The sequence below is a fragment of the Papaver somniferum genome, chromosome 3, assembly GCF_003573695.1.
Source record: "Papaver somniferum cultivar HN1 chromosome 3, ASM357369v1, whole genome shotgun sequence".
Classification (NCBI taxonomy): Eukaryota; Viridiplantae; Streptophyta; class Magnoliopsida; order Ranunculales; family Papaveraceae; genus Papaver; species Papaver somniferum.
Window position 1 is genome coordinate 96,326,086 of NC_039360.1, and position 17,386 is coordinate 96,343,471.

The window sequence follows — 17,386 nt, forward strand, 5'->3', positions numbered from 1 at the left end:
TTCGCTATTATACTATCATACGAACACAGGTACGTTTCAACACTTCTTATCGATCATTGGACCACCAAAAATCAAATAACATATACTCTTACTTTATGATCTCTCTTAGATCATGATTTGATCCAAAGGTAAGGGAAAACATAAAGAGATCTCGAACACTATTCTCCTCTTCTTTTCTTACGTAAAAGGAAAAGGATACGTACAACTTATTTATATCACAAGAGAGAAAAAGAAAATTCAAACCAAATGGCATATGTTTCCAAGTTCCCATGTATGTTTGGTCATTTTTCATTCAACAACTTCTTTAACTTCTACTTATAAGCAGCATGCATGGTACGGAAAAGAAAAAGCTGATCAAAATAGTAAACGACGAGCAGGTAATGGGCAACAATAAACCAATCTGCTGCATCCTATATTCATTCTTTAATCATCTCTCTCCCTAGCTTCAACATGCATGAGCATGACATAACCATATAGCCTTATACGCGTGTGTGTGAGATTGATGATGATGTTCTTTTTCCTTTTAATTTCATTATTCAGGTTTGACGTTGCGGTTGCTAATGTATGGATGACAATGTGACCTTGTTTGATAAGATTTATGATTATCTATTTATGATTACATATAATCGTATATTGATAAATGATTTTGATATAATCATTTTCAAAGTAGATTTTTCCAAACACTTTTTTGAAATAATTGATTATCTTAAAATGATGATCTCAAAAAAAGAGAGGAAAGAACAATGATCTAGGATATTTTTTTAGTACTATGTTGTTTTTTTGTTTCTCTCTTAATAGTTTAGAGAAGGGGTATTTTGCGTTTCCTCCCCTTTAAAGATAGCTAATTAGCGTTTACTCCCCAAATAGATTCAAATTAGTGTTTCCTCCCATCATTAGGTTTTCCATCCACTGCGCGATTAGCTGAGTCAGCACCTATACACGCGTGGCAGAAACTGTACACGTGTTTTTTCACCATCCCAAAATACCCTCCACTAAACCAGTTCACACCCATCTGTAGCCGCAACCACCACCTTCTCTGTTAATTCTTCACATCTCAAACCCATTAAATCAATTGTTTTTCTGTAACACGACCCTCAATTCCATTTCACAATACCTTCACAGAACCCTAATTTCACCATCTACCAACTCGAGCTGCTGGTGTTCAGATTCAACCAAAAACCCATCTTCAGCTCATTTCCAATTTCTTATTCTCTGTAAACCCTATCTCATTGTTGTAGCTTCATCTCCATTGTTGTAGCTTCATCTCTTACAACTTTGATCCATATTGATCCATATCCATCTGTCTCATCTCAGATTCCAAACACTATCAGTACCCATTGAAAGTTACCATCAATACTGGAAAATCCCCAATTCAGAATACTAATTCAAACCTTAACTTCAGTTTCTATCAATCAATCTGTTTAATGCTCAACCAAAAACTTCTTGTAATCTCGGCACCACCTTGTTGTAAAATTTAGTTTCGGATCAAACCCACTCTTCATCTTCACGAATCATCTTCAATTACGGCAGAGACATCAATCCAAAGAAACTTTCCCCCAATCTGTACTACATTTCCAATCACCATTAATGGCAGTAAACCTATTTAAATTATTGAGCGAATTAATTAAAACCTTTGTTCAATAGCTTTGCATACAGTGGAATCAAAATTAACCAGTATTTTCTTTTGATTGGGATTGTTACATGAAGTTGCAGATGAAGAGTTAGGGTTTGGTGCTAAGATTGATTTGGGTATTTGGGTTTTATGGTTCTGTCTAGGGTTTGAGTCGAACTGGAGAACGAGAAATTGAATTTGGAGAATCGATGGAATGATGATGTAGTTTGGTAGAAGATGGATCTGGTGATTTAGAGCTGAATTAGATGAATTTAGAGGGTGGATATGGGTTTGATTGTTGTTGTGCTCAATTACAGATGGATAGTTAGGGTTTTTTGAAGGTTTGACGTAGAGAAAGAGATGAGGTTGGGGGACATAAGATTGTGCTGTTATGATGAATGGGGTGTTATGAATTAACGAAGTTGCTGGTGATGTTGTGTTGCCATTGAAAATGCAGACAAGTGATTTGAGTTTCAGTTTCAGGAAAGAAGACTCAGATTGTGACTTTAATTTAATTTACCAAAAAATGAGGGTATCTTGGTAATTTTGTTTGACACGCGTACAATTTCTGCCACGCGTGCACAGGTGCCGACTCAGCTAACCGCGCAGTGGATGGAAAACCTAACGATGGGAGGAAACACTAATTTGAATCTATTTGGGGAGGAAACGATAATTAGCTATCTTTAAAGGGGAGGAAACGCAAAATACCCCTTTAGAGAAAATAAGAAGAAAAAATTCAATTTGAAAAAAATAATTGATTATAATAAATTTTCAAAACAACTTTTTCCTGTCTATGAAAGCAATGGATTTTTTCAATTATGATTAAAATAAGCAATTATTATAATGGTTACCAAACACATATATAATCCATTATAATCTGCATAATGGATTATGGACTGATAATCCATTAAAATAATGGTTACCAAACAACCCCTATGTCTTTGAAAACAATATTTGTTTTACAAAAAGCCTGACTAAACCTGTTTTACAAAAAGCCTGAATAAACCGAGAGAAAAACAATGAAAATGAAATCACTAGATACATGCCCCTTGCTAAAATTCCGAGGGACGGGGCCCATTAGGGACCACAAATTTTTTTAAAAAAAAAATCTGCGAGGGGACGGTTTCTTTCGTTGTTTTTCCAGCATTTCGTTAGAATTGCTGGGTTTTTTTTAGTAAAATTTTAGATGTGAACAAAGTTATAAAACAAGTCAAAAACTTTCTACTGGTGCAAAAACCATGAAGCTATGCAAGGGATTTATCTTATAGTGTTATGTCAAATTAGGTCAGTTTTACATAAATTAAGTATGCCTGTTTTTTCTTTTCCTTCTTTTTTTCGGTTTTGAGATTCGGTAGTTGAGTATATGCTCAATATTTGTGTCGTGGGATTTTGTTTTTTGCTTACTTTTAGTAAGCTTCTTCAATGCCGATGAAAAAAATGGATGAGATTGTGTCAAAATCTAACAATTCTGGCTTGGGTGCCTCTTTGGTATGGTCCATCTGGAGAACCAGAAACAAGGTCATTCATGAAAATAAAACCGCCAATATTCAAGATACTCTCAATGATGGTCTTTACTGGTTTAATGCTATATACTATTATGGTGTTGGAAGGGAAGAAAACAGGTGTTTTAATCAGTCAGTTCAGCATTCGGAAGTTACACAATAGATTCCTCCTTCGCCAGACACGATAAAGATTAATGTTGATGCGACAGTTAAAGATGATGTTGGTTATTGTACTGCTATTGCCAGGACTTGGAGAGGTTTTTACCTGTGTAGTGAAATTATTGCTGCTACTTGTTCTAGTCCGGTTGCAGCTCAGACTCAAGGTTTTTTACTGGCTATCTCCCTGGCTCAAAGGATGAATTTCAGTAAGGTGATTATTGAGGGGGACTGTCAAGTGGTTGTCAAAGGCCATCACATATGATGCTCGTCGTATAACCTGGAGAACTAGCAGATTTATAGAAGAAATCAAGTATTCATCTTCTCTTCTTTCAGCAAGCTTTACTTTCACGCTAAGAGATGTTAATTCAGATGTGCATACTCTTGCAGGATATGCTCTTCAGCATCATGTCCAAAATCTTTGGATATCTCCCCAAATCCCCAACTGCATTAGCCCTCTTCTAAGTGCAGTTGTTTGGTTTTTTTCTCTCTATTTGTTTCTCAATCTTATTGTTGTTCTCTTTGTTTTTTCTGTAGCCTTTCCAGGCAAACCATCAAAATAAAATAAAATAATAATTTCTGACTTGGAAAAATAAATACAGAGCAAAACATAAGTACATACGAAGCAAAGAGGATCCACAATAAACCCTCAATCTATCAACAACGTGAATAAACCCTCAAAATTTACACCCGTAAAAGCAAATCCAATGGAGATTGGTTAAATAATATTTTTGATGGTCCACGTGGGAAGGCAAATTCATTTTCTCACAGTGGAAAAAAAGAAATATCAGTGATATTTGAGTTAATCGGCCTTAGCTGGGAAACTCGTTCCAGGCTGAGTCGAGCCTCGATGCAACACAAACCCATTGTTGGAGCAACTAGAGCCGATCATCTCAATCTTTAATAACAATGAATACTTTTTCAGTCGTTATCCAACGGATATATCTCCATCTAACCTATATAAATCTCGTATCATTCACCAATTAACACACACAATTTCTATCTACTTTCTAAACTCATCCAATTTGTTCAATAAATTACTTGTTTTCAGTTGTCTCGATCAATAATTTCTTTTCTCTTATGCATCCTGATTTTCAAAATGACGAAAAAACATAGTTGTGCTACTCTCTTTCTCCAACAATAGCAGGCGTGGATGCATCAGTTGGATCAAGTAGATGAAGATTCAGATGATGAGAGAACGATGACCAACACCATGATACAATTATACACGAGTCAAGTACCACGAGCTCCAGAAGCAAGAGCAGTATTGACAATAAGATATATATATATACGTGGAGATTTCGAGAGGAAGGAAATCAATAAATGATGGGTGATTATTTTACCAACGGATGTGTGTACTCTGATTAAGATTTCCAACGTCGCTTCCGTATGCCACAACACTTGGTTATTAGGTTTATTGGAAGAAAAAAAATTCGGGTAAACCATAAATTCGACTATAAATTTGATGCATGAAATGTATGAGAAGATCACTGCATTCCTAAGGATTCTAGGTTATTGTATGCCAATGGATGCATGTGATGAGTACTTTTGTATGACAAATAAAAAACACACACGAAATATCAATATATTTTGCGAAACTGTCATCAACCATTTTGGTCCACATTTTTTACAACAACCAACGAAAGGTGATGTTTGATGAGTGCCAAATATTGTATATATCTATCCCTTTTTGTTGGCATTTAACTCATCTTTTGTGCAGTAATTCTACATTTTATCCCATATTCTGTATTTTCATTATTTTCAAGAATAAATATTTTTCTTACTTAATTTTGCATTTTTAGGTAATAAATAAAGTCTGGATGAATTGCGGAGCGGAATAGAGCAGAAAAGTAGTGAAAAGCCGGGAGAAATCACGCAAGGAAGCCGCGAAGAATGGTGCGCACAACCTCATTTTCTACACACAAAAGCGCCTCCATTCTCAGCCATCAGATCAGTTCTCAGAAGCATCCAACGGTCGCTCCTTCATAGAGCATCAAAATCTGAAGTCTCTGCCAAGCACCACAGCGCTGAAATTCCAAGCCTTTAGATTAGATGGTAGTTGAATCCAACGGTCGCTCCCTTGCTGTGCATCAATGTTTGATATCCCCACCTTACACTACAGCACCGAACCTAATCTAGCACCGTTCGTTTCGTTGTATCCCTTCATCCGACGGTCGCTCCTCGCTTGCCTCCGCATCACCGTCCGATCTACCTACCATCTTCGCATCTCGCAGCTCAGAGTCACAGAACATCAAGACTCGGTGGATCCGCCTCACACCCTAGCAACCGAACCTATACCACCTACCCAAACACCCCCCTTCTCCCAAACAGTCGACCCTCTCCTCCATCACCTACCTCTGCAGAAACTCCACCAGCTCCGCCACCAACCTTCTTCACCCTCACTGCCACCACTACACCTCCACCATCATCACCCTATCACCCAACAACCAAAACCCATCTCCCCCCTAGCCCTCTAGTTCCCTATTTTCTCATTTTTTCACGCTTCTCTGCCTGAAACCCTAGGCGTGAAAAACTGATAAATTAGGTAACCTAGAGTTGCAATTGGCGCATGAGAAGAGGTCAGGAAGCAATTACAAAGCATGGGTCGACGATTTCAAGGATCAATTTCAAAGAAATTAGGTAAACCTAATTCAACTGATTTTTGGGGAAGAACCCTAATTTTGTAATTTAGGGAAATTGTGTTGTGGACTATAAATAGGAACTATGGGTGTGTTGTAAAAACCATGCTGGACTAGCCAGTGTCCAGAACTATGTTCTGTTAAGGTTTTCCTCTTCAATGTGTTCTGTTCAATTTCACTGCATATGTTAAATGTGTATGTTTTAATTTCTTGTTTTCATATCCTGTTGATGTTTGTTCTGTTAACTGTTATCCATTGTTAATTGTTACTTTGTTCTGTTAATGTTCAGTTTTAATTTCCAATCAATTCCTGTTTAATGTGTTCCTGTTTAATTTTAATTTGTCATGTTAGTGCCATGTCTAGCTCAACTGTTATGTTTAATTTGCTGTTAGTTTGATGGAATGCTAGGCTAGTTACCTTTGAAGCATTGAACTGATTGAGTAATGGAAGAAATCAGTGCTCATAGCAAGCTGATTATCTTGCCATTCCTTTTGTATGCTTAGGATGCAATGTGCTGATTGTGCAATGGAAGAAATCAGTGCTCATAGCAAGCTGATTATCTTGCCATTCCATTTTTGTTTGCCTGTATTCTTGCCTTAGCCTTGCTCTGTTAGTTTCACTATCACCCTTGCCCTTGGCCTTAGGCCTTGGTTCATCTTGCTTTGTTCTTTGTTTCTGCCACTGTTTTACTTTCACTTCCATGTTCATTTTGTTTGCTGTTTTCTTCCTTGCTTGTGCTATTGCTGCTACTTCTTTTCTTGTTACTTCCCTTGGCTTGCTGCAACTCTGTTGCTTCTCTTATTCCACTGCCCTGCAACTCTGTTGCTTCTCTGTTTTCTTCCCCTCCCCTGCTGCTGCTGCTGCTGCAACTGAGCTTGGCTCATAACAATCCCAAAAGCCCAAGCTCAGTTCTAAGCCCACTGTCCATTGTTTGTACAAACTGAAGCCCATTTCATTAAGGCTAAAAGCCCAATTCAGTCAACTGTGGGCTTAATCAAAAGCCTAAGTTTAAGGCCAAAGCCCATTTACACTTCAAAGACTAACTGAGCCCAAGCTCAGTTCATTTTATTGTTATCAAACCCATTAATACTCAAAGCCCAATTTAAGCCAAAAGGCTTCATAGCCCAATAGCAGCTAGAACCTAAAATAGCTAGAAACAACAAAACACTCCCAATCTCTGTGGATCGACCCGTACTTGCACGAGCTACAACCGACGACCGTGCACTTGCGGTATTACTGTAGGCCCGCGTTTTCATTGCGCTTAATTTTATACATATCTCCGGGCCCACCAAGTTTTTGGCCGGGGATAATTTTTAGGACCTTTTAGAAGCCTACCAATGTTGACCCACTACTAGCTGAAAATGCAAAGAGAGGCCTTCTCGGAATGCTAGGTATCCCTGATTGCATGCATTCGGTGTGGCAGTATGTCATTATGTTTGGCAAGGTAAGTTTAAGGGCCATTATTAAAAACCATATATTGTTCTAGAAGCGGTGGCTTCTTATGATTGTTGGTATATCACGCTTCTTTTTGGATACCCGACTTCCAATAACGACATTTATTTTGCATAAATCATCTTTGTTAGACAACTGCTCGGTCGAACTCGCAAGCGTTGCTATCTCAAGCTTGTTTGTCAAGTTTAGGTGATCAAAACTATAAGTCTTGATTTCTAGTCTACTTATAGCTATGTCTCGTATTAGGATAGAATGTGTAGTTGAGCTTTAGACTTCACGTCGTTCATCCATTGAAGACGGAGATCTACTGAGGAGATCTTCGAGGAACTTCATCAACAAAAGGTATGTGGAGACTAAAACTTATCTATCACTCAGAAGTCTATTTTATTCTATATCCTAACGAGACTAAGTCGTATAGCTACATAGACTATATATTATACACATTTGATATTTCGAGCTGAGTTTAACTCACTTATCTATTTCTCGAAATACGAGTTGAAAGCTTTTTACTTTAGCTATGTTCATCATTATTCTTGACGACTTTAGTTGGAAACACTTTATTTGTTGGAAACTAAATAATAAGTCAAAAGATGATCATGTGAAAATTGCTATGAAATATCTTACATGATTTGTGTGAGACAGTCATTTGATGTCGACTGAAATGTTTCATATTGATCATTCGATCACTTGAAAATTACTTATAAGCTAATAGTTTGTGTGAGACAGCTATTGTCGTCTTCTAAGGATGTTTCAATGATTGAAATGGGAGTTCAGAACATATTAACCTTTGTCTGGATATAACATAATATGCATACCAGTATGCAAACTGTTGTGGTATGATTCAGATCCGGAAACCAAGTTTGCATACCAGCATGCGAACGGTTTTAACTGTTAAAGTCCGGGAACCAAGTTTGCATACCAACATGCGAACTGTTCTACCTGAGTTACGGTCCAGGACTGCAGTTTGCGTACCCGTTTGCAAACTTAGTGGTTAAAGTTCTAAAATCGGTTAAATATGCTTTCATACTCATGAACAAATACATTTATAAATTAAGTAATGCAATCTTTGCAAACCGTGGCTTAATGTTCATGAATTGATTCTTCTATAAGTACTTTGTACAATCATGAATCAAATCCGATTTTGTTTCAATTGTGTCTTGTATACTTCTAAGAGATATATACAATTGAAAAACTCTATGAGTAACACAATTAGATTCATTTGATTATCATTCATGTTTGATTGATCATCATATTTGATCTAGAAGTGTTAGATGAATGTGGTTAAGACAAAAGTGTTCATATGGCTAACTTCGATTCATTGTTATTGAGCCAAATCAATATACACGTTTAGTTACGGTTACCCATATCTAAATTAGGTATATTTCATTTGTGTGTAACAAGCTAAGACCATCTAACGGTGGAGAGATATTGATTTGGTTTTAAGCAGACTTAGATTGAATCTTAAATCAGGTTTTCATCTAACGGTGAATATTGATTGCTTTGTTTCTAAGCTATCAAACCCTGATTTGAAGACTATATAAGGGAGAACTCTAGCAACTGGAAAACCTAATCCCCACACTTATATGTGATACTAGTTGCGACTAGAGTCGATTCTCCTTTAACCTAGGTTTTTTTAAAACCATTATAGGTCAACGACTTGAAGACTTCATTTGGGATTCATGAAGCCAGACCCAACTATTTTCTCTGTAGTTGCGTATTCAGATCTTACTTGTTCTATCGTATTGAGTACTATCTTCTCTAAGATTTGCTCTAGATTTATCTCTGATAGGTAAGATATAAAAAGTAATCACAAAGATCTTCGTCTCATTCTTTGTGATTCCACAATAACTTCTTTCACTACCATATAGTTAAGTTATTATGAGGTGGTTGATATTATAGGTTGTTCTTCGGGAATATAAGACCAGATTATCAATTGGTTCATGTGCACCTTGATTTATCAAAAGATTGAACAAAACTTCATAGGTATTTCTGTGGGAGACATATTTATCTATTAGAATAGACTTATTTGTGGGAGACAAATTTGTTTATAAGTCTTCGACTTTGGATCGTAGCGACTCTTAGTTGTGGGTGAGATCATCTAAGGGAATCAAGTGCGTAGAGTCCTGCTGGGATTCAGAAGCATAAGGAACGCGACTGTACCTTAATCGGTGTGAGACTTGGTTAGGGCTCAACTACATTCCAGTTCGAAGTTAACTTGTAGTAGGATAGTGTCTGTAGCGGCTTAATCCAGTGTGGTGTTCAAAACTGGACTAGGTCCCGGGGTTAATCTGCATTTGCGAGTTCTTCGTCAACAAAACTTTTGGTGTCTGTGTTATTACTTTTCCGCATTATATTTGTTTATATAATTGAAATATCACAGGTTGTGCGTAGTTCAATCAATTGGTAAATCTAACCTTTGGTTGTTGATATAAATTGATTGACACTTGAACGTTGCTCTTTGGTAACGTTCAAGTTATTCTCATACCAATGAGTGCACGGATTCCATCCTGTTGATTTGCTGATTGATTTGAGAAAGAGATATAACTCTTGGATATATTTCCTTGATTGAGTCTGACTGTCTAGTTGCTTCTATTGGAATTATATTGGAGTTAGTTCATACAGATTGCCGAACGAAATATTGGGTGTGGTTGTTAGACCCCCGTTTTTTCAGTCTTTGTTTGAATAACTGAAGCATGAAAGTCCTCCAGCTGTAAATTTCATCTGTCAATAACAATAACTATAATAAGGGGTATTTTCTCAGAAAGAGTATTCAACGTGGTATTTCAAGCTTACTGTCAGATACTCGATCACAAGGGGAACCGTGATAGAAGGTATTTAACAAGAAGCAGATTGGGTGCATGAAGTATTTCGAACGAGCATTTGGTACTTTGGAGAGGAAGTTCGGTATAATTTGTGAACCATATCGTTCGTTTAATCCAATAGAAATAAGTAGGGTTATGCTCACCTGCATCATTTTGCATAATATGGTAATCGAGGAGACCCTACGGGATACCAAATGGACAAGTTATCCAAATAAAGATTTGGGGAAATAAGTTTAATCTCTTCATTATGTGCCCGTAAGAGAGTGTAGAATGGTAAAAGAAAGAATTTAAAACAAAGGTTTAAATCTAAGACTAAGGGAATATCTCACTGCGCGCAATTGAGATGAATCCCGGAGAAGAATCTCATAGGATTTTTTGATCTTTTGTTTTACTTTATAGTTATTATTTCATTTTTTTGGTCATATTAATGTAAATTGGTTTATGTAATTCAATTTTTTTGATTTGAAATTGGAACTAAATATTACATTGAATTTAAAACTAAGGATTACATTGAATTTTAAACTAACTATGACATCAGAATTTAAAATTACAAATAAACAAAAGTAATTGTATTAGTTCCATTATCATTTGTGTCATCTTAATCAGAATTAATCTTAAATGTTGTTGGTGTTGTCCTGTCATCCGTGCTTAATTTCATCAAATTCGTCTTGTGAAATGACGAGGGTACCAAGTACAACACAATCTTTTCTATATCAGCCTATTACAAACATACCTTGTTTAATATTATAAAGACAATAAATGTCAAAAGACAATATCATCGAGATGTACACTTAGTATAACGTAAGTTCGAAATCGAACAAATCTGTTGGATCGCACCAAGTATTTGATTAACGTACAGGTGTCTTTACTTTAATTATATATATAAAGACAAACTATATAATCCGAAAGTAAAGTAAATCACACGGTACACAAGATTCCTTTAACGAGGAAAACTGCAAGGCGCAAAAACATGGGACCTAGTCCAGTTTTGAATACTCTCATAATTAAGCCGCTATACAAATTGACTACCGCATCTTCGTATAATTGACACCAAGTAAACTAGTCCTAGTTACTCATTGCAGTATCCCAACGCCTACAACTAATATGGTCTACGTACGTGAATCCCAAGATAGAGTCCACTATCTAAATTTGTTTCACCTGCCTTGAAGACTTCCACTATCTTAACTCATTTGTATCGTAACCGAAACAATAAAGGAATAACCTGTTTCAGTAACCACCTCACTGTGTATCATCCAACCTGGGTAGACTAGAGATGTAGTTGAGTATAAAGGAATTTCAGTTTTAACAATATAAACTCCTTTAGTCAAAAGATTAATACCAAGACAAAGACCATAGAATCTATCTCAGTAGACAAGCTCTAATCAAGCAATTTTCGAAGAAAAGCCACTAACAAATTTTACCAATATTTTCAACAAGTCCGACATTCATAATAAGTAGCTTTTTCAGATCCCATACCATCAAGTATGCAAGAAGTATCACAAAGATCATAATACCAAAAAGAAAAGTGTTGTTGTCTTTAATCTTCAATCTTCAAATTACCTGGATAAACAACTTGGTTTCTACTAATTAAACAGTAGGACCAAAAAATAAACAAACTAGATCTATCAAGTTCAACTTTATCATTATTCAATCAAATCAATAACTGAAAACTAAAATAACAATACGGGTTAGTTTCCCACCAACAGTACTACTAAAAGCTTCTTGATCCTAAAGAAGACTTTAAACAAGGCCACTTAAGGTGTTTCACTTAATTAGATTACTCTCCTCTATCAACGAGCATGTAAATACTACGAGTTGGCTTCCAACATAAACGGTTAGGCATTGTGTCACTGGATGAGTTTGTAAGAATAAAAATCTCAAATATTTATAGTGTAACGACCAAGGTTTGGACAACACGGAAATTACCATATCCGAAAATCCTAAAGATATGCAATGATAAGTTTCAACTGTAATCCAACTCATGTACCAAAATCCCTCTTGGATAACAACTAATATTAGCTAAACATATAATTTATTAATATAGCAACCAGAGATATGTTATCTCTGGGATGTCGAAAGAATATAAATTCGAATATCTAAAAGATATCAGAATATTTCGGATTCGGGATATCACCTTAAGTATCAAGAAAAATACTTGAAACATTAAGCAATAATAGTTTAGCATATGTTCAATTACAATGTCAACATCATATGAACTTTTCTTTTTAACCAAATCACATTTCAGTATCTACATAAAACCTAAGATAGTAGACAAACCGAAAATATGTTTTTGGTTATATAGAATCCGTTCTATTAGAGATCCATAGGATCGATCATAATAAAGATCCTTTGGATCGGTCCTATAAGAGATCCTTGTTTAGGAATCGGTGCAGCTAAAGGTATTTTAGATTGATCCTAGTAGAGATCCTTGTTTAAGGTATCGGTCCTACTAAAAATAATTTGAATCACTTATTCAACTACGAAACATTCAAAAGTTTACTTCCTTAAACTTAGTAGTTAAACACAATTCCAAGGTAACGATTCAACCGAAAATTCCACACAGTAAAAAAATTAAGAATTACCAATTAGTGTTACCTCAATTATACCAATTAGTATTAACTAGATATACTAAAGTTGTACAAAATAACTAATATATGTTTCCTTGAAACTTTGATCATAGAATGACCAATTCATCAATAGACAAGTAAACAAACTATACTTTGTATGTTATGTTCTCAATATAAACTGACTTGAAACAAACCTAGATAGAAGTTGAACAACTCAAGCCTGTGTGACTAACCTCCAACTGAAGGATGATGTGTTCATTGATGTCGATACGTCTTAAGGATCTTCATAAGCAACATGAGCCAATCTCAAAATTTCTGTGTTCCTTGTCTAACCTAACGAAGTTGACTTTAGTAATCAAATCAAGCATCTTCGAATTTTGGAACTAAAATATGGCAACAAACTTGACATAGGAACGCTTGGTGGTTTCAAAAATCACTTGGTCACAAATAATGTTCTTCCCAATAATTGAGTTGCAATTAAAATAGACAGTAGCTTTTCCTTTCAATAAAGTCTATTATGAATAAAACTATCTTATTATGAATAAAATTATTTGGTTATAATTTTTCTTGTGATAGTTTATGATTACGTAGCATGTGCTTGAATGCTTTATATTATTGCTATGTATGTTTATGGGATGTTTGATTTCGGTTTTCATGACCTTAATATTCGATCTCATATGTTGTGAACCCTTATGGTTTGGGTGATTTTTTGATTTAGCAGGATTAAGTTCTAGTCCATGCTGGTAGGATTTATCAAAGGATCATGAGGGGTTCTGATTGAAACAATATGTGAAAAAGTCACAATATGTTGAATCGTTTGGTTTAGCATAAAAACATATGTGTTTCGGGGTTTCAACTTTTGCTTGCAATAGTTAAAACCGGTTTTCAACCTTTCTCTAGTAAAGGTTGGTTGTTGTTATTCTTTTGTTTTGCATAAGGATGATAACATAATGATATTTCGGTATCAATTCTCCCTGGAAATAAGATGCAAACATTGTTGGAGAAGAGGATGTGAATTTTGAGGTAACGACTTTGTCAGTTAATCATTTTCCTGTTTAAGAAAAACCTGATTTTATTTCGTATATTTATTGCTTTTGCTTAAACAAAATTTCGGTACAATTGATATTTTATTCCATTGTTTGTGTATGGATGTGTGTGTGATTCAATTATTTCCGGTTAATAAAAACTATTGTTATCTTGCTTTATTGTTTGGTATCAATCGTTTAGGCTTACAAAATTTCGGTGCAATTGCGGTGCTTTAATGTCTATGTTGTTTCAATTGCTTCCGGTTGAGGTAAATAATTATGCAAGTTGATTTATTTGGTTTGTATGAATTGTTTATGGCTTAACAAAAGAAAAGGTTTTCGGGATGAATTGTTTAGTCCAATTAGATTCCGGATAATAGAAACTAAGTTAATTCTGATCTTAGTTAGACTTATCAAAGTGGAGGTTTCGGTTATTCAAGTCTAATCGAATGCCTTAACAAGGAATGCCAGTTAATGATGGTTTTTCAAATAGTAATTGTAGTAGTGGTAAAAACAGGGTCTTTTCAGACTTGTGAAGAAAACAATTTTTCTAGATTTAAATTAAACAGGCAAATAAATAAAATAGTTCAAACCTTTAGAGAAAATACCAAGACTAGGATTCCACCATTAACCAATTAAATAGTAAATTCTAAATAATATTCATGCAATTCTATCTTTAAAAATAATTCTAATATTTGCCTCAAATATATTTTTGAAGTAATAATTGTAATCACAAAGTATAAAACATCAAAAGTTTTTAAAACCCAGCATGCTTCATCAAAATAATTCACAACTATTCAATAAAAACTAATATTTTAAATTCAATTCCATGCAAATAATCAAATAATAATATTGCAAATAAATAATAAAATTAGAATTATACCAATCAATATGGACCAATGGCTTCCTCCGTCGTCTCGGCTAATGGGTTTAGCTCCTCATCCCAAAGACACACTCACAAGATGAATTCATGGCTAAAATAGGTGTTTTTATTGATGAATATAAGATGAAACAGAAATTTGCAACGCTGTAATGGTGTTACAGCGCCACTGTTACAAAGGGGTATGGTAATTTAAGACTGCTGTAAACGATAACTATCTACTGCTGTGAAACAACAACAGTGGTATGAAAATAAGTCTGCTGAAGAACGACTGACTCTGCGAGTCTGTTCTTCGTGTTCTTCAGAAGCTTTAATGGCAGCAGCAGCAGCAGCGTTGTCTCCTCTATAATTGCTTCTCCTAGGCTCTCATCGACTCTAAACTCTCTCCTAAAGGTTTCTAACCTTTCTTTGATGTAAACCAACACTTATATAGCCTTCAGATTCCCTAGAGACTCGATCAAATTCGAGAATAAATCTCTTATTCTTCACGTGCAGTTTGAACAATAATTCCATCTGTCGATCTTTGTATGCGTCTGTGAGCTATTATATTGCTCCCAAAATCTTCTCTGACTTGAACTCAACTGTTTTGAAGTATATTCCACGCAAGAATATCTCCCAAATCTTTCAAACCAATTCAAAACCCTAAACAGGGACCGTGTGCACTGTCTTGACTTTGTGTGGATTTTCTGACTTATTCAGCCCAATTAGATGGGTCAAATCGATTCTAACAGGTTCCTTATGTCTTGTAGAGTCCTTGGGTACCAAATTTGCCCATTGAATCGCCTGCTAGGTCGCTCAAATCCTTGATCCAAAACTGTTGACGCTGCTGCCTTTTTTCCCGCCAAAATCCAGTTTTGAAACTTTGAAGATGACCTCCCCCTATCCAGTTCCGGTCTCCCTTTAGCAGATGCCTGGAAATGGGTCACCCCTTAGTAGTTAGGTTACTCCTTATCCAAAATGAGAGTCCGTATAGTAATTTTCTCCCACGGGCGCAAAAACCATTTTTTAGCCAAATTCGCCGCAAGAGATTATTTTCCAAAAACACCTACAAATACATAAAATAACCAAATAAGTACAATATCGAGTACTAACAATATATACAAATGAGCTATATTAGACACATAAATGTGTCTATCAAATACCCCCAAACTTATTATTTGCTAGTCCCGAGCAAATCAAAACTACAAAATAAAATCCTAACTCACTGTCGCAGGCATCGTCGATTGCATTTAGCGTATGCAATAATCCTTTAAACCCCTAGGTGGCCCTAGTGGCCGAGTTATAGTCTCGGGAGGGCTTACCAGAGATATACCCACAAAACCTGTACTCCAGACCTTAGCTATCTACGCAGAACCTTGGAAGGCACTAAAGAATCTCCTTGGTTGGCATACTTATTGACTACAGGAAGAAGTACCCTGATGCGAAATTCCAATTGTTGTACACGAGTTTGCACTCAAGTATACTAAAATTCACATAAAGTGACAGAGCTCTACTCAGATAGTTGTACTATGGACATCATATTCGGAGTCAAACTAATCACATTGAAAGATTAAGAGATGGATATAGAAAAACATAGATGGTTTTGATGTTTACTAAGTGAACGACGTTTCCCATATCTGTCTGAAGGCCTCCGCCAAAATGAACCTATCCTAATGGATTGAGATACTAGTCTGACTAATATCAACACACTGGCATATACAAGGGTATCAGTGGTCGATAACCTAACTCTAGGTCAACACAACTGGCATATACAAGGGTACCAGTGGTCGACTTTATTGAATTTATTCCTTTTGGTCAAATGGTCTGGTCTCAATTTCTTTCTTTCTTTCTTTCTTTTTTCTTTTTTTTTTTCATCTCTTTTTTTCTTTTCATCTTTTTTTTTTTTTTTTTTTTTTTTTTTTCATCTCTTTTTTTTTCAACTTTTTTTTTTTTTTTTTTTTTTCATGGTATCTCAATCACTCTAATTCACCCTAGCATTGGTAACAACTTGAATCGTGGGCCCCACCTATCACTTAGAGAAACATAGTTTAAAAACAAAATAAAATAAAAATAGAAGTGAAAAGGACTCAACGAGATATGGTGAAACTATCATGTTATTTCTAACATCTGAGCTCTGTGCTTTTATGAATAGACTCTTTAGATGTTTCCATCTAATCAGATTGGTTCCTCAAACTCCTACAATCAAAATGCTTCCATCCACTTAGATTAGTTAGTGCAATCCTCAATAGGCATAAATTTCTAGGCTCTGGAGTTTATTTATTGCAACTAAAAGCTAACAAAAAGTGTTTCTTCCCCACCCCCAAACTTAAATCTTACATTGTCCTCAATGTTCTAAGGATGAAAATAAAAGCATGAACAAGGAGAAACTATTACCACTGGAGGGAAAAGAAATAAGGAAGGATATTACCGTATCACATGAACGCGGGAGCCTCCCAGTAAATGCTAAATTTATAGTCATTAGCTAGACCTGCAAATACCGCAAAAAAATTTCACCTTCCAAAGTCGTATACCAATAGTCGAAATAATTGTGGGTCCATAAGACCAAATAGAACTGCCACAAATAGGAGACAAATGCTCAAGATCAGAAAAATGAGCAGATAGAGCACAACCTGATCTAAAGTTTCTCGCAAGACAACTGGATTTATCTGAGGTGCCCACTTGGGCTTCATATGAGTGTCTCGGCAAACAGATTCATCCGAAAAACGGGTCTCTAACATTTGGATTTTCTCCT